The 20,922-nt window shown below is 43.7% G+C and overlaps 1 protein-coding gene across 3 annotated transcripts in view; it reads right to left on the reverse strand.

Moving 5' to 3' along the window:
- Zbtb38 (zinc finger and BTB domain containing 38) overlaps window positions 1-20,922 on the reverse strand; it is a 78,788-nt gene that overhangs the window by 21,943 nt on the left and 35,923 nt on the right. For all 3 annotated transcript variants that reach the window (XM_057767252.1, XM_057767254.1, XM_057767253.1), the window contains one exon: window positions 20,436-20,539. The gene's annotated coding sequence lies outside the window, so the exon portion shown is untranslated. The remainder of the gene's footprint in view (window positions 1-20,435; window positions 20,540-20,922) is intronic.

Raw genomic sequence — 20,922 nt, forward strand, 5'->3', positions numbered from 1 at the left:
ATTCACATTCCTCCCAAATGCATCAGAACCCCTACTGAAAACCCGTCTGCTGGTGGGAAGACAATCAGGTAAATATGACATCCGTTCGCTGTGCCCAACACCTACCAAACATAGTCGTGTCCAGCACCATTGTACACATTGCGTACATTATCCCAGTAAGCCTCATTGCGGCAATTTGTGTGCACGTGTGTGTGTGTAAGTGGAGATCAGAGGGCAACTTCTGGGAGCTGGTCTTCTCCCCCCACTTTGTTGTGACTGAGCCTCCCTTAGAGTTTTCCGCTGCTGCTAACAGGCCGGCTGCTCCTTTAGCTTCTGGCCATTCTCCTGTCCCCACCCTCATCTCACGAGGATTATAAATGTGTGCCGCTGTATCCAGCTTTTAACAGGGGCTCTGGGGCCTAAACTCAGGCCTGAGATTTATATAGGAAGTACTTTTAACTGCTGTGCCATCTTGCTGGTACCAATGGCAATCTTATTTTACAAAGGATAAAACTGAGAGTCAGAGAGGCTGTGGAGCTTGGCTAAGATCATTTAGCTTGTGAGTGGCAGAGCTGGGGATTCAAATCACAGACTGACTCAAATCTGCAATTTTTATTTCAAATTCAGGACCATGAAGACATAACAAAACTTAGATGTGGGAGCTAGACAGCTGACTCAGCAGTTAGGAGCACTTGTTTCATCTGCAGAGGACCCAGGTTTCGTTCTCAGCACCCATGTGGCCACGCACAACTATAACTCGAGTTCTGGGTGATCCACCATTCCCTCTGACCAGTGTGGGCACCAGGCACACATGTGGTGCACACGAAAGCATGCAGGCAAATCATGCACACACATAAATAAATGAATCTAAGAAAGAACTTATATCCTTGTCTTCTGGTTGCATAGAGTGATATGTACTGGGGACTGAAGACCCAGAGGTTTGTAGGATATCAGCCTTCTCCCCACTGCTTGTTTGGTGAACGTAGCCTGAACTTAGACAGGACTGCCGTGTCCCTAGGGTACAGTTTGTGCACAGTGGTAGGCCGTGGATAAACCACACACTACCAAGTCTACTGCTTGGTCAAGTATGTATCTCATACGGGCCTCTGCCCACCAGAAAGGGCCCATTTCATTTCTCTTTTGTGTTCAAAGGTACCATATGTTCCACAGGTGGCCCTGGAAATAATATTTAAGGGAAATTAATACTTTGTATAACATATTAATTCATTTTCTTAAACTATATAAACCTAAAAGTACCATATGGCATTTAAATATCACTTTTTGGTTTTAAGGCCTACCACCTACTATGTCTAACACAGGGCTTATCACAAGATGGGGCAATGGAGAAGGAATCGTCGGGACAGAAGTCACTAATCGAGGAGAACAGAGAGACCTCAATGCCTAGAAGGAGTCCACGCTCAAGGCAGGCTTCTTCCTAAGGAGAATTTAGAATGAGCAGGCTGGCACTATGGGAGTCCAACCTTGGTGTCAGGTGGTTCTGTCAGGATTCAAGTGAGCTTCTTAGATCTTTGTGTTATAGTTTTTTAAGCAGCCATATAGCACTAATTTCTGGATACCAGCTCTATTGGTGTTTCTTCTAGGCAGATGCAAAAAGAAATTAATAGTTTAAAACCCCCTCCCCCTTTTTTTTCTTTCAAGACAGGATTTCTCTGTGTATCCCTGGCTATCATGGAACTCACTATGTAGATCAGGCTGACTTTGAACTCACAGAGATCCACCAGCCTCTGCCTCCCAAGTGTGTGTACCCACTACCTAGCAAAAAACCCTTTTAAGGTAACTACTTATATGGTCAGTACAACCATGACATGCATTTTCCCTCTTAAGTCAGAGGCTCATTAAATGTGGCTATGAATTCAGGAATAAACACTCACAAGACCAAATGTTACCTGCTTGGGGTTTCTATATATGGGAGCAGTCTTTTCTCTTCCCCCACACTGTGTCTCATTATCTTGATTATCTACTTTCAAACTCTCCACAGACCGCTCCTGCCCCTTTGTCTTCACATAGGAGGGATTTTTACAGTGCAGTCTCGGGACCCAGGAACCTAAGATCTTAGCAGTTTGGTTGTGATTTAGCCTACAGAATATTTTCTTTCTTTTAGTTTAAGTACTAAAGGATTCACTAGCTTATAGTTTGGTAAAAAAAAAAAAAAAAAAAAAAAAAAAACTGGGTTCAGTTTGAGGTTTAACATAGTTCCGTACTTTGTTGTAGACCATGCTTCAAACTGCCGCCAAATTCCTTGATCAAAATCATCAACAAGTGCTGGGGTTAAGCAATAATTCAAGTCGTCTTGCTCGGCTGGATCGGTCTTTCTCTCAGTTGATTCCCTTTCTCCTCTGAAGGCAAAGGTGGGCCCTGCCTATTGCAGCGCCTGTCTCGTCTCTCACTCTGCTGCCTTACTTGCTGTATGCCCATTTCATTAACATAGTATCTTGGGCAAAGCCCTTGCCTGGAAGTTTTGTCCAGGGTGTGACTTGTGTTGTATCACAGCTGATGATCAGAGCCCACTTCCAGTTTACCTATAAGGTGTTAAACACATCCAAAGAAACATCTGTCCTCCCCCAGCTGCCAAATCCATTCTTTCAAAATGTTTCTTAAAACAAAGGCAGGCATGAAAGCACTGCTCCAGCAGGATGGAGCAGTTTGGTTTAGACACTCAAAGGCACAGGAAAAGCCCACACCTGAACTCATTCTCCACTTGCCAGAGATTCCAGAGTCTGCTCCACTCATTTGAGGAACCCAAGGGATCTCATTGCAGCCCTTGTCCCACCACAGCCCTTTAGGGTTTTTCCTTTCCTTATTTTGATCTCAATTCATTTGGCCATTCTCCTTTAAAGAGAATATTATAGAGAAGCCAAGGGTGATGTGGGATGTCTTTCTGTATGCTATAAATAGTGTTGCTCTCACTGGTTGATAAATAAAGTTGCTTTAGCTTATGGCAAGGCAGGATAAAGCCAGGTGGGGAATCCAAGCAGAGATGCAGGAGAAGGGCAGAGTCCAGGAGATGCTAGCATCTGCCCAAGGAGCAACATGTCAGAGCACCACTGGTAGGTCACAGGCCACATGGCAATACAGATGAATAGAAATGGGTTAATTTAAATGTAAGAGCTAGCTAGTAATAAGCCTGAGCCATTAGTCAAACATTTATAAGTAATATTAAGCCTCTGAATGGATATTTAGGAACAGCTGTGGAGCTGGGTGGAAAACAGGCCTTTGTTTACACAAGGGTCTCACGTGGTGAGTAAAACAGGCCTCAGACTTCTGGCTTCTGCACCAGGCTCCACAAATGGCTGTGTTGGGACCACACTTTCTGACCTTGGAAGCTGCCTGACCTCACGAAGCCTGCATCAGCCTGTGAAAGGGAGCTCACACTGCTTCCAGAGTGCTGGACTCATGGGAGATCAGCGTACAGCAGCAGCCAGAAAATACAAGTGCAGCTGACTGACTTTATTTTGAGTTTGTGCTTTTAGATGAAGGCATGTGGGCCTTTCTTTACTTTTCTGCCAGCTCCAATTTCCAAACGTCTAGGACTAAATTTTGTAACTGAAACTCAAAATTTCATGTTTATTCTTTTTCTATTAAATGTGTTCAATTGGTCTCTTCTATTTTTACCTGCTAATACATTGAAGAACACTAATTGTATCTCAAATGACATCCACTGATTGTTTAAACGTACACAGATTCCTGCTTCCACTTAGGATGGTGATGACCAAAAGGCATGAAGGTAGCTAGAGAGAAATGTTCTTGCATTTACCCAAATTGCCTTTGAAGGGCAGTACTGTGTATTTGTGACTCTTTAGGACACGTTTCTCCATCTTTCAAAATAGGAATGCTGGAGCCTCAGTCTCCTTAAATAGGGAGGCTGAAGGTGCACTACCAGCATGCAACCCTGAGCAGCAGCTCTGGACACTAATGCACTTAGACTCCAAGACACTAGTGAGTGAGTCCTTGACTTCAGATTCAGAAGGCTACAGAGCTGCAAGGAACAGCCTCAGAAAGAGAGAGCACACATTCACTAGTGAAGTACAGCTCAGCGCTGGTCTTTGGTTACAGGGGACTGGGTGCAAAAGCATCATCCTGTCTACTCACTCTTTTCAATGAATGCTCGATTAATTTCCTTTCTTTTCCAGTCCCTCAAACCCTTTCCCAGCATCCTTGTTCCCTGCCTCACTGTGGAATTCAGACAGTCTGCACTTGTTTCGGCTCCCATATCCACTTACCAAGCAGAATACCTCCTCCTGATCCCGACACCTTCCCAAGACAACTTTCTGAACTCAAACACAGAGCAGCCAGCCATATTCACACTGCTTGGGCCTGTCTCATCTACAAGTCCCTCTCATAGAAACCAACTCATTTCCCTTCCCATGATGTCCCTGTTGCTATGAGATGATATTTCCATTCCAAAACAAAGAGACACTGGGACTCAGAAAAGTCAGACTGCAGTCCTAGCACCACATAGCTTACAACTAGCAAGGATGGGAATCAACCTTGGTCATGTGGTTCTGTGTTTCAAAAATATTTTTGTGCATGTGATCTTAACATTAGTAAACATAAACCACCACCTCCTTTTGATGAGCATGTTTGATTTCTGGGATCACTTTATGCCAGATGCTGCATTATCACTAGCTGACAAGCCTGTATGCAACAGATCACGTGATGCTACAGATCATGAGGTCACTTCTTTATTCTGCTGTGCCACCCTTCATTACCTGACCATAGCACTATCTTTAATCTGTTCAGTAAAATGACAGCAGTATCTAAGAGGATTACAATAATTATGTTAAAAGCATTTTATGATGAACAAATCTTGTCCCTATGCCACACAGCAGCCTTAAATGCTTGGTAAGTAAGGTGGAACAAAACCCTTATAATTCTGTCTAAATTATAAGGCAGAATTATATGCTATTCTCATTGTATTAAGGAATTTTAAAGAACCTCTCAATACAGTTACTGATTTGTGATATGCAGAAAGAGCTGCCTTCCATATTGAAACCACTTGATTTATACCAGATGATACAGAATTGACTTCATTATTCATTCAGGTTCAAGATATAATCAGGAACAGGCTTTGTCCCATATTCATAACACACATCCGATCCCATACAGGTCTTCCAGGTCCTCTAGCAGAAGGTAATGCGGAAATTGACCAATTATTGATTGGAAGTGTTCTGAAGGCTTCATAATTTCCCAAGAAACATCATGTCAATAGCAAAGGTTTAAAGAAAGAGCTTCTATTACATGGCAACAAGCTAAGGAAATTATAAAGAGATGTCCTACTTGTTTTTTCTATAACCAAACACTGCTACCTGCAGGAGTAAGTAACCCAAAGGGTACTCAAAGGAATGAAATCTGGCAGATGGATGTGCTCCACTTTGCGGATTTTGGAAAATTAAAATATGTACACCAAACCATTGATACTCATTTGGGTTTTCAATGGGCAACTGTTTTGAGCTCAGAAAAGGCCAATTCAGTAATCACATTATTTATTAGACGTTATGGCCATCATAGTTATACCTACACAAATAAAGACAGATAATGGTCCAGTATATGTCTCTAAGAAAATGAAATGGTTTTTTGCTTATTAAAATATAAAGCATATTGCAAGTATGCCAAATAATCCTATAGGTCAGGCAGTTATAGAAAGGTCAAATAGAACTATAAAGGACATGTTAAACAAACAGAAAGATATGGAAAATACCCCCAGAAATAGATTGTATAATGCTTTATTAACCTTGAATTAACCTTGAAGGAACAACAGCAACAAAGAGACATTATACAATAGAAAAAACTTCTGAATTAAATCACCCGGTATATTTCAAGGATGTGATGACCTCACAATGGAAACCAGGAGATGTGCTACATTGGGGAAGGGATTTTGCTCTTGTTTCCACAGGAGGAGAAAAGCCATAGATCAAAATTAATAAAGATTGGGTTTGAAAAAGAGAAACCTCTTGAGAAAGAGAAATGACGGCTCACCCACAGAGGTGACAATCATACAGGAAGTAAGAAAACCTCATAAGAGTTGGGGCAGGGTTCTGTTCTTGTCTTTGCAGGAAAATACTCATCTTCATAAAGTCAAGAGACCCTGGACATCAGGATGCCTAAAGAGGAAAAGATAACTATCCAGATTGGATCACCAAGCAAAGAGAATTATGATTTATGAGGACAGGTTACCTGAGGGTAAAAAAAGAAATCACTGAACATAAACTAAAATAATAGTCATGACTCACTTAAAAATCAAAGCTGGCTTTGGAGTTGGACAATGACTGTATCCTTCTCTAAATCCAAACATGTTGTTAAAATAAAAAAATCAGAGTTGCTGTCTCATGTCAGGAGTCATCTGGTATGGGACAGAAAGAAGAAAGAATTCAGGAAAAATTTTACTTTTCTCCATACCTATTTTTGTCTTTATCATATCTTTCATTGAATATATGTCTATATAAATACTGTTTAAGTTTTCCACAATGAACAACAAATTTTCCTGCTGTAAGTATTGAAGTTTCCAGGAAGAAGTTGGTGTCCCATAACAACAACTCCACCTGATAGATATGACATCATGATGCTGATAGCACTACTATAAGACCGGGTTTTGGTATCAGCTCCTCAAGATGACTCCAACTTGGTTAGCTGAAATGGTGCACCTTTTTACAACCTTCCAGCCAGAACTTCAAATAGGAACCTCAGAAAAATCCTACCAAATACTCAGAGATTATTTGTAATTATACCAGGCAGTAATCTTGACTCTTAACCATCATTTGACTTTTACAGGATCCCATAGAAAGAACATTGCCCCCATGACAGTTGGAAGTAATTCTAGAAGACAATGTTCCCTCTTCCAACAAAGTTTGTCCTCAGGGTTAGGGGCATCAATTAGAGATTGATTATAACTGGTATAAGGTTGGGGGTTAGGGGTTGGGGTGGAATTTATGTAGGCTCAGGGATCTCTTTGAATAAAAATGAAAAAAGGGAAATTGGATGGGATAATAGGTATATTAGTTTGAGCTTATTCACACTAATAATAATAGTGAGCAATAGAGTGAATACTTGTGGGACAATGGTCTGTACCCGTCACTTATATTTTAAATAAAAGCTGATTGGTCAGTGGCCAGGCAGGAAGAATAGATGGGGTGACTAGGCAGGAAGTAGAGGTGGGGCAAGGAGAATTCAGGGAAGAGGAAAACAGTCAGTCTGCAGTTGTTACATAGTCAGAGAGGAAGCCAGACACAGAGCAAGCAAGATGTGACTGCCTCACCAAAAAAGGTACCAAGCCACGTGACCAACATAGACAAATATTATGGGCTAAAATAAGTTATAAGAATTAATTAATAAGAAGCCTGAGCTAATAGGCCAATCAGTTTGTAATTAATGTAGATCTCTGTGTATTTCTTTGGGGACTAAACGGATATGGGACCGGGCAGGACAGAAACTTCTGTCAACAGAATGAGCTATTATTTATAGGCAGTTTACATTGATATAGATTCTTGTATATTGATACAAATTCAAATTATATTTGCTATATTGAATATGCTCTTATTTCTGTTATAATATTTGTACAAATATTGTACAAACAGACAAAGTTATTTTATCATATTGTATGTATGCATGCTTCTACCTCTGCTTAAGACATTTTGTATATTGATATAATTTATCATATTGCACTATATATTTCTACTTCTGATCAAGATATACATTGTTTATATTTTAGTACGCTACATAATATTACATCATTGTCCTCATTTGTTGCACAGTTGTTTAAAGATTGTTTAATATTCTAATATTAAATCTTAGTCTTTAAGCTATTTAAGTATTAAGAATAATAGGTCAATAATCAGCTATGTTTGTCATACTCATAGTTAGACTAATCAGGTTCTCTAGATACATAGAGATTGTATTCTGCATAGATAGGTAATCTTCAACCACTTCTGTTGATGTAAGACACAATTGCTCCTGGCAGTACTGATCTATTCCCCAGAGAATGTTAAACACCAAAGACATTCCACTTGGAGGTTGTTTTCTTCTTGGCAAAACTGGTCTTTAGGCAAGGACTGCCCATGCCTTGACCACTGACAAAATGCACAATGTCTAGCAACAACAAGCAGGATATAAGAAAAAAGACTGTCAAACCTTGCCAAGACAGGGTAAGATAGTTCTGAAAATTCTTCTGCCTCTGAAAATGGTCTGTCAGTTACTCTAGGCCTTAGCCAAAGTTAGTTGCTCCAAGGTTGCAAATGAGACTTTGGGTGATTGACCAGGTAGCTGGTTTTCTCTGTCATTTATTGTACATTTTGGAAGTTGCTTGATTGCACTTCCTGCCTACCCAAGTAATATTATCTCCCTTCTCAGGCCTTTGATGTGGTTGAAGATTAGATAGTCATAGTAACTTTCCTCTCATGATTTGGTCAAGCTATTTATAATACAAGACTTAGACTCCTTAGGGTAGGATAATTATTGAAACATTTAGTATGTTTCTTGCTCGATATTGTTAATACTTGATATATGTTCTTATTGTATATAGTTTTGTATTGGGTTTGGAACTCTCTTGCTTAAACAAAAGGGGGAGGTGCTGTAGGAATTCTTACAGCCAGTAGCCTTTAAGATACCAGCCCACTTGAGTGTGGCCTCTTATACTATAAATGCCTATGTAAAGCATGCACACACATATGCACACTCTCTCTCTTTCGGCTGCTGAATTTGGTTCCTGTTCCCCGTTCGTGCAGAGGACTGTGACCTGTGAGCCTACCCCTAAATAAATAGCCCTTTACTATGCTCAAATCTGAGCTGGTGTGGGATTATTTTATAACTTCCATCATCACCTTGGCAGGGAAATGTTCAGGCAATGGTATGACATATTACTAGTAATGCATTTTCAATACATTCTCTAAAATCACAAAGTCTTTTGTTTTATTAGCAAGTATATGAGACAATACTAGTTCAAAGAAAAGGAACTATTTCCTGCTCTTGGCCTTTTGGATTCCTTGATTTCTTCACAGGGCACCTCCGGGAGGAGCTGTCTCAGGGAATTGATGGACTTGCAGAAACCCCCATAAGGTGATCAGAGAAGCTGCTCATGGGTGCTCAGGGCTGAGGAGAAGGGGGTATTAGGCTTAGTTTGGGAACTCAGAGAAAGGGGAAGGAGCTAAATCCTGGAGGACCCAAGAGGGGAAACAACATTCAACTCCAGGAAGAGGACTGAGCAACTCAGAGTCAGGAAATGGAATGATACATCCGAGGGATGGACAGAGCGGTGGCTGCTTCCCATGGCCTGATGGGAGATGAAGAGGGAGAATGGCAGGGCCCCAGATGGGAGTGTCAATGCCATGACGACTTGGACTTTTCCTCTAGCTCCAGAGATTTTAGTACTAACTACTTAGCAAAGAGAAGAAGACGGTGGGAGAATTTCCTACTTGGAAATTAGAGGAAAGAATGGCCGACTAGCCATTAACAGGCAGGGATCTCAGATGAAAGCTAGTGTGGAGGAGAATAATGAAGCGTGGGTCCCTCTAAGTAGCATGTGGGAAAGGCAGGAGTCTCTCTGAATCTAAGCACCCACAGTGGACTTGGCTGCTGGAGTAAACTGCAGTGCATTGACATGGGGTGGGGGATGTTGAGAAATATTATTTTCAGGTATGTGATTTTTGGTTTGCTGCATTTGTTTAACTCTGTGAAGCTGTGTTACTGTGCCTGTCTAAAATACATGATTTGTCTAATAAAGAGCTGAAAGGCCAATAGCGAGGCAGGAGCAAGGTTAAGTGGGGCTGGCAGGCAGAGAGAATAAATAGAAGGAGAAATCTGGGAGGAGAGAGAATGAGGAGCAAGAGAACAAGGAGAGGAGGACATCAGGGCCCAGCCACCCAGGTACACACAACAAGCCAAGGAGAAAGAAGTAAAGAAAAGTATACAAAAATAGAGAAAGATAAATCCCAGAAGCAAAAGGTTGTCGGGATAATTTAAGGAAAGCTGGCAAGAAACAAGCCGAGCTAAGGCTACAAGTTTATAAGAAAGAATAAACCTCTGTGTGTGATTTATTTGGGAACTAGGTGGTGGGCCCCCCCACCAAAAGCCAAAAGACTAAAATGTCACACTATAGGGGACTGCAAATGTGATCATGGATTTTGCCCAAGGAAAATAACTGCATCAAAAGAACAGTCCCAAAGGAACTTGACAGGGACAGAGAGGCTACCAGAACCCCTGGGGACCCTTATTAAAAGCTTTCCTGCTGTCACCTTGAGCTGGAATAGCCTGTGTTGTAGAATATTATTTTAAGATGTGTTATGTTGACTGAGGTTGCTGTCATGCCTGGTCCTGCAATAAACACACAGAAACTATATTATTTGACATACTGTTTAGCCAATTTCTAAGTTAGCTTAAGCATATTTGCATATTTCTAGCTAGCTCTTACATCCTAAACTAACCCATCTCCATTAATCTGTGCATCACCACGAGATCGTGGCCTACTGCCAAAGTTTTGGTAGGCTCCAGCGGAGACATCTCCAGTGGCAGATATAAGGCTTCTTACTGATTCCACCTTCTCTCTCTCTCTCTCTCTCTCTCTCTCTCTCTCTCTCTCTCTCTCTCTCTCTCTCATATATATATCTATATCTTTGTTTAGGCTGGGGACCATTTGTTTAATGATGTACAAATGTTCTTTTGTTTATGCTGCATTTGTTTAACTCTGTGAAGTTGTGATCCTCTGCCTGTCTAAATCACCTGATGGCCTAATAAAGAGTGACCTATAGTAAGGCAGGAGAAAGGATAGGCAGGCCTGGCAGAAAGAGGATAAATAGGAGGAGATATCTAGGAGAGAAAAGAAGGAATGGAAGCAAAGGTGAGGAAGACTTCAGGGGTCAGCCACAGAGTAGAAGTAGAAGCCAGCAAAGGAAAAAGTCCAGAGGCAAAAGGAGTTTGGATGATTTAAGAAAAGATTGCTAGGAACAGGCCAAGCTAAGGCCAGGCATTCATAAGTAGCAATAGGTCTCTCCAGATCATGATTTGGGAGCCGGGTGATGCCCCCCAAAAGAACAAAACAGCTAGACTAAAAGGTAAAACAAGAAGCTTGAAGTGAATCTGAGTTTTTCACAGGTGCCCAGGTGCGTTTAGATCAAGGCAGCTTGGGGCATTAAGCTGGTTTCCTAAGGGTGCTATCACAAATTAACACCCTCGACACTAACTTGTTCTCAACAACATAGAGCCAGAAGTCCAGACAAGGTGTTTACAGGACCAGGATCTCTCTGACAATCACGGGGCACGGGCAGAACCCTTCCTTGCTGCTTGTAGCTTTGCTGATTCTTTTTTTTCCCTTGGCTATGGCGGCAGGACCCCCACCTCTGCCTTTGTCTTCTCCTGCCCGTCTCCTCTTTGTGTGTATGTCTCTCTTCTGTGTGGCTTGCCTGATCATCTAGGATGATTTTTCAAGTTCCTTAATTATGACGATATGTGAGATCATTTTTCCAAATGAGGTCCCGTTCACAGGTTCTGAGCTATAGGCATATCTTCTGGGAGGCCTCACCATCCAACTCAGTAAAACCATCAAGGCAATTAACTTATATGGATGAACGGGAGAGGGGCATGGATCCAGAACTGCAAGCTGAGGTCCCTAGCAGTTGACAGAGAAGAAAAGACAGAACGATTGTGGGACCATTCATATACACAGCAGCACCTCTCTGGAGCTGAGAGACAAAGCCCCATGCTGCGAAGCATCAGGGCAAAGCCCACCTGAAAGTAGTACAGGATAATAACACACAAGTTAGCGGCGTCACTGTGCCCATGCCACCTTCAAATGCAGGCAAGAACTCTGAACGGCCAAAGAGACTTAGTTCACTTTCTAAGTTGGATTAATTTGATATGAAGCTCAGATTTCCTCTCTAAAATAGTGACGTCCTTTTCTCCCCACCCTTGTCCTTAAAGTTTGGACAAGCCACCATGGCGGAATGGGATTATTTTGGCTTAAGCTGTTTCTTTAGGGTCAGGCAATACTGCTAGCCACCAATACTGGGGTTGGTTTTGACTCTCCCTTCTCACCACCTACTATGGCCCCAAACACCTTCAAGAGGAGTAGCTCATCCTGTGTTCTTATAGTGATACACACTGCCCCATTAATACGCCTCATTCTAACCATTTACAGAAACGTCTCTTCTTGGAAACCATTACAGCAGTTTTCAGAATCGATTCTTACGGAGAATCCAACTCTCCAGCATGCGTTTCTAAAGCAGAATCCAACCCATGCCCTCCGAGACCGTTCCTAAGCATGTTCTAGTTAGGAAACTGGCAGACTCGCCTGCACAAGTCTGTCTCTGCTTTGCTAGAATGTCTACGGCAATGTCCCCCAAAGGTTGAATTCACGTACATTAGGGGGATCTTAGGTGCATTCTTCCTCCTAGTGGGTCTGGGGTAGTGTGGGAGGCAAGGATCTCAGGTTGGGTCCCCACTGCCAGTCCAAGGACCACACTGAGGAGCAAACAGCATGACTTCACTGCACTGTCTGACGACTTCCCATCTGTCAACACACCTTGGAGTTAATTCCTAGAACAACTACATTCTGGCTCCCCACTGGTGACCCCACCTGACACAAACCACACAGCCTTACCAAGTGGCAGGAATTTGCCTGACTCACTCCAGTGTTCCAAAACAAGATTGCTAACTATAATAAAAGCGGGTGAAGTAAACAAAACTTATTCTAGAGCACTGCCTTACATGTGTGTTCTGTCTTCACTTGTCTAATAGAGATGGTGAACGTTCACCTACACACGTGGGTTAAATGAAGCCTAAGGAGGCGAAGGTCCCCTCCTCTGATGAAGCGGTAATAGCTATGATGGAGATGATGAAGAAGCCAGTGATATCAAAGCTAACATTTGCTGAGCACTTTCTATGTGCCAGGCTCTGTATTGAATGCTGTACGGACATCATGACTCATCACTGCCAAGAGGAAAGTGGGAGTCACTAAAAAGATGTCAAGGAGAAAGGGAAGGTATTTCACACTCCATGGTATAGAAGGGGAGGGGACAATTCATGCAAATCCAGGACGACTCAGAAAGTTGCTGCTTGACAGTTTGGTAAACGTCCCTGTTGAGTAAGGATGTCTAAGTCTCATGCCGAAAGATGCCTGCTGTCCTTCATCACCTGATGCTAGCCTTGGCCCTTCTGCTGCCTTGGGAGTGCCGTCCCGGATATGGAGGACTTCCTCCGGCGGACTCCTCCTGTTTCACCAGTGCTGGCAGTCTTACCACAGATACCTGATGCCTCTCCAGACGGCACAACCATCTGAAACAAACCATGTTGTTTTCAGCCACAGACTTCACAGGCTTATTTTGTTCACATGGAAAGGGTATAGTTCTATACGAAGTGGGTGATTTGTGTGCTGTGATACAGAGACAGAATGGTCAATGATGATTACCTTTCCTTGGATGAGGCTGTAGACAATTTCAAGCCCGGTGAGCTACAGAAAAAGTCTGCACAGGTTCCACTGTGGCGATCCTGATGGGGGGGGTGCACTCAGACAGGATGCAGTGTATTCCATTGCTAACAACAGCCTGCATACCAGTCTCTAAGTTCCCAGAGTGTTCTTCACATGTTTTGGAGCTGGATAAATGGCTCGGTGGTTGAAAGTCCCTACTGCTCATGCAGACGACCAAGTCTGGTTCCCAGCACCCACGTCTAGTGGCTTACAACCACCTCTAAGTCCAACTCCAGAGGGATCAGACTCCTCCGCTATAAGTGGGTGCTTGCATTCAACTTGCACAGACCCACACACATGTAGTTAAGAAAGAAATCTAGAAAATATAAAGGTCTAACGCCTTCTGGCTTGCCACATGCCCACTACTCCCTATCTCATCGCAGCCCACAGTGAATGCTCATACTGCCTCCTTGCGTGGACCGCATCTGGCTGACACGCTAGTTCTTCAGCGCCTCTCCAGGCTGTGGGGGAAACGCTCTCCACACAGGAATCCCAGCAGGCAGAGTGCAGGGTGCACACTCCTCGCTTCGACCTGTGTGTTTTCACTAAGGGGTCTACTCAAGCGGCAAGAAGTGATCAAGCCATCAGGTCTACCCACACTCCCTTTAGAAGAGAGGCCCATACACATCTTCAGTGGATGCTGTAATGGGGAACAGTAATGGCCGAGTACCATACACAGGCCTTTATTTAGCTCAGCACTGTGTCAGAGGACTCTGAGCTGACATCATCCCAGTACATCACTGTGTCCTAATGTGACAAGGACAAAATGACAGACCATGAGAATGGAGCCCGGCAGTCAGGGCTTCAAGACAATGGGGCAAAACAATACAGCGAATCCACCGAGACACAAATCAAAACTGCTTCATGGAACAAAAGATGTCAATGCTAGGAGGCCAGTTTCCTCTCTAGAGCCACGGAGACGATGTGCTGCCCGGAGAACAGTCTGAGTGGTCACTGTGCACTGGGAATTCCTGGACCATGACTCCGGGGCTTTGGTCTGGCTCTGCTCTCACCCCCTCTCTACCTTCAGCGGGCAGCCTCACTTTTGCTATGGTTTCCCATGGCGTTCTAGACACATGGGGTCAATGTACAGAGCCCTCTGTTTGGGGCTGCGCCCCAGATGTTCATACTTTCTCTATACATACATTTCCCACAACTCCCCCTGCATGTTTGCAGTTTGAAGTCACTGTTTGCACTGTGATTACTGGAGGGAGGCCAGGTATGGTAGTGCAGGCCTTGGAGATGTCCTGGGGTTGGTTTTTTTTTTTTTGGTTTTTCGAGACAGGGTTTCTCTGTGGTTTTGGAGCCTGTGCTGGAACTAGCTCTTGTAGACCAGGCTGGTCTTGAACTCACAGAGATCCGCCTGCCTCTGCCTCCCAAGTGCTGGGATTAAAGGCGTGCGCCACCACCGCCCAGCTTGTCCTGGGGTTGTGAAAGCCACTTCCTCCTAGAGTTTGGGAAACCTGACTGAGCAGCAGAGTTGTTGAGCAAGTGCACAGAAGGCCTGAGGAGGAGATGCACATGGCTTTTCAGCGATGGAAAGGCTACAGAAACTCTGGTAAGCCAACAAATGGATATATAATAGTCTTGACCGAGGAAATCAACAAAAAGTGGACTGGAGTGGGAGAAGAGTATGAAGAACTACATTCGGGAGGCATGTGCTGACTTTACCCTGAAATTACTTTTATTAAAACGGAATTTATCAGGTGTGATACGTGTGGGGGCGAAAGCCTGTAATCCCCGCACTGGGGAGGCAGAGGCAAGAAGATGGTGAGTTGGAAGCCAGCCTGGGCTACACTGAGAGACCTTCTCTCAACAATAACAAAACTCAGAATGCATGTTTCTGGCACTCTCTGGGTAAATATTTCTCCTGTTCACACATTTTAGAGAGAATTTATCTACACTTTAAGCCGTAAAACTCCTCAAACCCAAACTGTCCCAGATAAAAAGCCTACAGCACACTGTTGAGAGCAACTGTTCTTTATACTTACTCAGCTAAAAATAATCTAAACACAGGTTATGCTCCCCACGCCAGTTTCTGCTTGTGCTTTCACTGTAGAAAACAGCTCAGAGGCTGCACAGTGGGCGGAGCGTCACCCTGGACTCAGTACAGAAAATGGCCACCCAGTTGGGACCTGCACACAGCAAACAGGGTATCTTCTGGGGACACGCTCATCCGAGACACAGAGGCACTTTTTTCACCTCCAGTATCGTAAATCTTGCTTCCCAGAGAGTTTGTTTGCTGAACACCGCAGTAACTAACCACCAGAGCTCTTACTATCTCCCCAAGCGAGGAAGCCTCGTGGGGAAAAACTTTTTTTTTTTTTTTTTTTTTTTAAACACAAGATGGTTGTTAGGATTCAAAGGGAGCTTACATTAAACCTTACTAAAGAAGAAAACCATGCTGACAGGTGTTTCTGAAGAGAGGAGCAAAGCATTTCGTCAGAAACTCTAGAGTCAGCTCTGTCAAAAAAACAAACAAAAACTTCTTTTAATTGGTTTTCCGAAAATAAAAATGCCAAAACAAAAGATAGAGACAAACACAGAGAACAAAGCAGGGCAAGAATACACGCAGCAGGATATTTCTGTTTTGGAAAGGACGTGTCTTCCAGGTGACTGAGAGTGCATCTGTGCAAAAAGTCAGCTCACAGCGAACAGGGCCTGAAGACACTCAGAATCACCAGAACTTGATAGGGGAAAAATGAAGGTCAGGTTGTCTTCTTCACTCCAGTTAGCACAGGCCCTGAGGACAGCCAGGGCTCTAATGCCCAGCCTGGGAACAACTCCACTCAGGCCGCCCTTCAGTCACCCACATCAGCAGAGCGATCCTTCCCTCGTTTCCCATAATTAAAGCCATAGGAAGGGTGAACGCACATGGAAGGTGTGATTCAACAACAGGCACTCAGAGGGTGTGCCAGTGACACTTCCATCACACAGATGGGTGATTCAGCGCTGAGGCAGTACAGAGAACGGCTATTTGAGTCACATCGGGGACCACAAGACCAGAAGACGGACGCTGAAGCAGAATGTGCAGTGTGCTTTTAAAAGAGGAAATCCTCATTTACATTTAGGAGCCAATCCCAGTCCTTAGAGCTGATGGGAGGCATCGAGGGTCACACAAACACACTGAAGCTTGGGAAGGCGACTGTGGTTACATGGCAGAGAGCAACGTGGGGCGGGTGGAGGGGGGTTAATGCTGGACCACAGGCACTCGGAGCCTATTCTTACATGATTACAAATATGATCCATCAACATGGATAATACAAGTATGCAGTTTTGGAGCACAGGCGCCCTCTCTTCTGTTTCCTAGAGACGGCCATTTGGAAATCTCCATCTGCAGTCATGGCAATGTTTGCTTAAAACACAGATCCCTGGTTCCACTCCAAACCTACTGAATCAGACAGACTCTCACGGCCCAGACATCTACATTTCGGTCAGAGACCCCAGTTAAGTCTTATTTATATTTATTTATTTATTCATTCATTCATTTTTAACAAATTTCCTTTAAAAGATTTGTTTCTATTTTATGTGAATGAATGTTTCATCTATATGGATGTAGGTGCCCTGCATGCATACCCAGTGCACGCGGAGGTCAGAGAGGGTACTGGATCCCTTGGAACTGGAGGTACAGTCCCTTATGAACTGCCACCTAGGTGCTGGGAATCAAACTCAAGTCCTCCGCAAGAACAGCGAGTGTGTTTAACCACTAGAGCTATCTACCTCTCCTCTGGTGAAGCCTGATCCATGCTACACTCCTGGTCACTTCAACACACGCAGGACAGAACATAAAACAGGAAAAATAAATAGACTGGAATGAGTCAGGAAGACACAGCTTCCTGTGCAGATTCACCTTAGACGTCCATCTGTGCCCAAGGCTAGAGACGAAGGAAATCACCACTTGTCAACTGCTTACCATGGTGTAGTTACTGATCAAACTACCACTCAGAGCTTCAAAATAGACCAATAGAAGTTAACTGGGTGGAAAAACTCGGGACTTTGCGTAAGTCACAAGTCTGGAAAATGGCCCAGCTAGTTTGCGAGACTGGGCTTATCTGACCCCAGGATCCTCATTCCATTGTATTAAGTCATATGCTCAGAAAAATAGACACATTACTTAATATATATGGCAAAAAGCAACGGAATTAAATTACTTCTAGAAACTTTGCAATGACAAAGGTTTTTTTTCTTTAGTTTATGCTTTTAAGAGAGATTCTCTGATTTGTCTGCCGATAATAGAATACAGTGTTAACCCCACTATCAAAACCACATTTAGCATCCTGAATTTTAATAATGAGGTATATGCTTGAGAACATGCTAGGATCAATGATTTATGCAAGATTCATTCTTGAAACATATGCACTGTGCATATCACACTACCTTGCAAAGAAAAATGCCCACAGACACACACTACACCTCATGCTCTTGGGCCCATCCCTCCTTCTCCACGGTCCAGTGAAAGCCATGTTCCAGAGGCTTCTGGAAACATGCTCCTCTGAGGTTTTTTGCTTTCTTCGCAGGCTTCTGTCTCCCCAGGTAATTTCTTTTCTTACAAGGCTCAATACTCAATCACATTTTCCCATACCCTAATGGAAACCTTGTCTCTTACCTTTTCATAATTTTCCTGTATACCAATAGCTCCTGAACGGGCCTTTCCCTTCCTATGGGGTCCTGAACCCCATCTGGGTGAGAGATAGCAGCTTCGGGGCTTTACACATAGAGTCCCCTAGGATGCAACTCGTCACCTTCTTCTCAGGGTCACCATGGCACCATGGCTCTGGATGCTGTGCCAGTTCCTTCTCCAGCGAGACAGCTGAGCCAGCCCTTGCTTCTCATCTTACCACTCGCAACCCTGATTGGATAGCATCACTCCGGCCGGCCCCTTTTCTGGGAGGACTGAAGCAGCCTTCTTCCTTGTGTCCTCCCAACCTCCTCTAAGCTCTATACAGGAGCAGGCTCCTACTGCACAGCCATGATATTTCCTTGTTCAAAGAGCCTTAATGACACCATTGATTAACACATTCCAATTTCCTAGTTGGCATTCAAGACCATTATTGTTCAGCAACAAATATTCTCCAGTTCTGTTTCCCCCGTGCGCCTGTACAGACCAGTTCTAACTCAACTGGACTTAACACTTTTCACAGAATTTGCTCCATGCTTTCTCAGTCTTTCTATATTTTTATTTCAAATGCCTCCACGAATCACCAGAATGATTTCTTTTTACATTTACTGCCTGGACACACACACACACACACACACACACACACACACACACAGAGGAGGGGGATGTGTATGTGTATGTACATGTGTATTTCTTGTTGTTTTTTCCCAGCTTTATTAACAGTCTGAGAGGGAAGTGTCAGTTGATTTTCTGCTGAATTCTCCAGTCCTTCTAGCTGGGCCATACTATGGCAGCTACTAGATAAATATTTGCTGCATAACGTTTATGGAACGTCATGAAGTGCACGGACCACGTGCACATTCGTGGTCTCATTTGTTTTCATATGAGACTTATGACATAACAAGTGGCAGTCAGGTTGTGCAATTTGAGTTCTAGTGCTTACTGCAGTTCTTGGGGCTGCCTTTTGGCTTTTTGTCGCATTATTCAAACAACAGTGTTTGTGTGTCTTCAATTGCTTTATTTTAGAATGCCCACAGTCCTCTGGTCTACGAAGCTAAAAGACATTGTTTTGAATAAAATGGTCTCTCGTCAGACCGCATGTCCACCTGTGGGTAAGGTGTAAAAATAAGAAAGGCTTCCACTGCAAGTCACAGAAATGGAAAAATGAAAAATCTCAAGTTAGATTTCAGGACTTCGAAAACGAAAATGACACAAGTCAATCTCTAACATTCTTAAAGCTGATTACCAACAGAAAACCACCAACAGCTGGACAAATGATTCCTTGCTAAAGACTGGCCATGACAAATATAGTTATAAAAGCATAATCATCTTTCTGAATATTCAAGAATCTCAGAGAAGTTCAATAAAAAAATAAATGAATCCAGAGGCCTGACGATTGTGTATAAATTCAAAGCACAAGTTTAGTAGATGTTAAAAGTGGAAAAGAATGAAAATTTGAACTAAAAAGCAAGAACTTTGAAATGTTTGTCTCTGCTGTCTGTTCCTGTGTCAGACGGCTTTGTGCGGCTGCTGAAGCAGCACTTAGAGTTACGGCCGAGTGGCTGGCCCGCCGACTCTGACTCTTTGGATTTCAGTAGAAATTAGACTGCAAGCATCAGGAGGACAGGCATCCAACCGCGAACTCTGTGGCCCCAGCCAAGCACTGTGCATACAGAATACACACCGGCCTTTCATGGCCCGCCACCATTTTACATTTCAATCCTTTAAATCTCTTCTTCCTTGACTTAGTACCGTTGAGGAGTAAATTATTAACACACAGCCTGGCACATAAAGACACACAACCGTTTGACAAACGGTACTTGTTTCTGTCACCACCTAGGACTTTGTAACCGCCTCCAAGGTAGAGCGTAGCTGCCGGGGCTGCCAGTACATCTGTGTGAGAACTGCAAAGGGCTCTTCACGCTTGCACACTCTATGGCTAGCAGAGGGCTCACCCTACCATGAGTGGAGAGGCTGGGAAACAGTTCTGCCTTGACCTCAATCTGCTGAGGTAACGATAAAAATGCATTTTAACTCTCTGGGCTTTTGTCATGTTTTGGGGTCCTTACGACTTGAGGAAGCTCTGATCTATCAAGACATTACAAAAGTTCACATAAAAGCTACCAGCAGAACTAACATGAGAAGCCAGTTGTTTTGAAGTCCTGTTTTCTAGTTCTCCCTCCCCACAGGGGACTGGCACACCACGTGTCCTGTGTCCTTAATAACACACTGCTTGAGAGTCATGGAAATTTTGCAGTGCACAAACGTGGCAGGTCGAGATCATGATTCAGACCCCTCCAGGAGTCTTTCAAAAACTGCCATTTCTTATTTTTGTGTAGACTAAGGAAAGACACATAGTTTAGTTACCTCAGTTAGAACGGACCAGCCTTGACGGAGTTAGTTTCTGTGCCGCGGCAGAAATCACTTGGCAATCCTTGGTTCTGAGTCTTCCATCTCCTCCACACCAGGATCTAAGAGAAGACAAACGCGCAGCGTTTCATGGCTAGCTTCTAGGATTCCATAGTTCAGCGACACAATTGCAATTGGTGTATGTGGAGCCCCCCTCCCCGCCGCCGCGCCCCCGTAAGCCAAGGACTGCCTCAAGTGCAGCCAGTTGACGAGGAATCTCTGCAATACCCCTCAGCTGAAGGGCACATTTCCTCATTTTACAGCTGCTAGCATTGCCAGGAACCTGTTGCTGGAGGTCACACAGTTGCATGAGCGCTGGGACTTAAACCGAGGTTACCTTTAGCGCAAAACCTATGCCATAAAACACTAAGCCGGGGTCTTAAAGGCTGTTTTGACAGTGACCCATTTTTTTTTCCAGATTACGTTATATAAGCCAGAGGCTTCA

The sequence above is a fragment of the Chionomys nivalis genome, chromosome 4 (assembly GCF_950005125.1).
Source record: "Chionomys nivalis chromosome 4, mChiNiv1.1, whole genome shotgun sequence".
Taxonomy (NCBI): Eukaryota; Metazoa; Chordata; class Mammalia; order Rodentia; family Cricetidae; genus Chionomys; species Chionomys nivalis.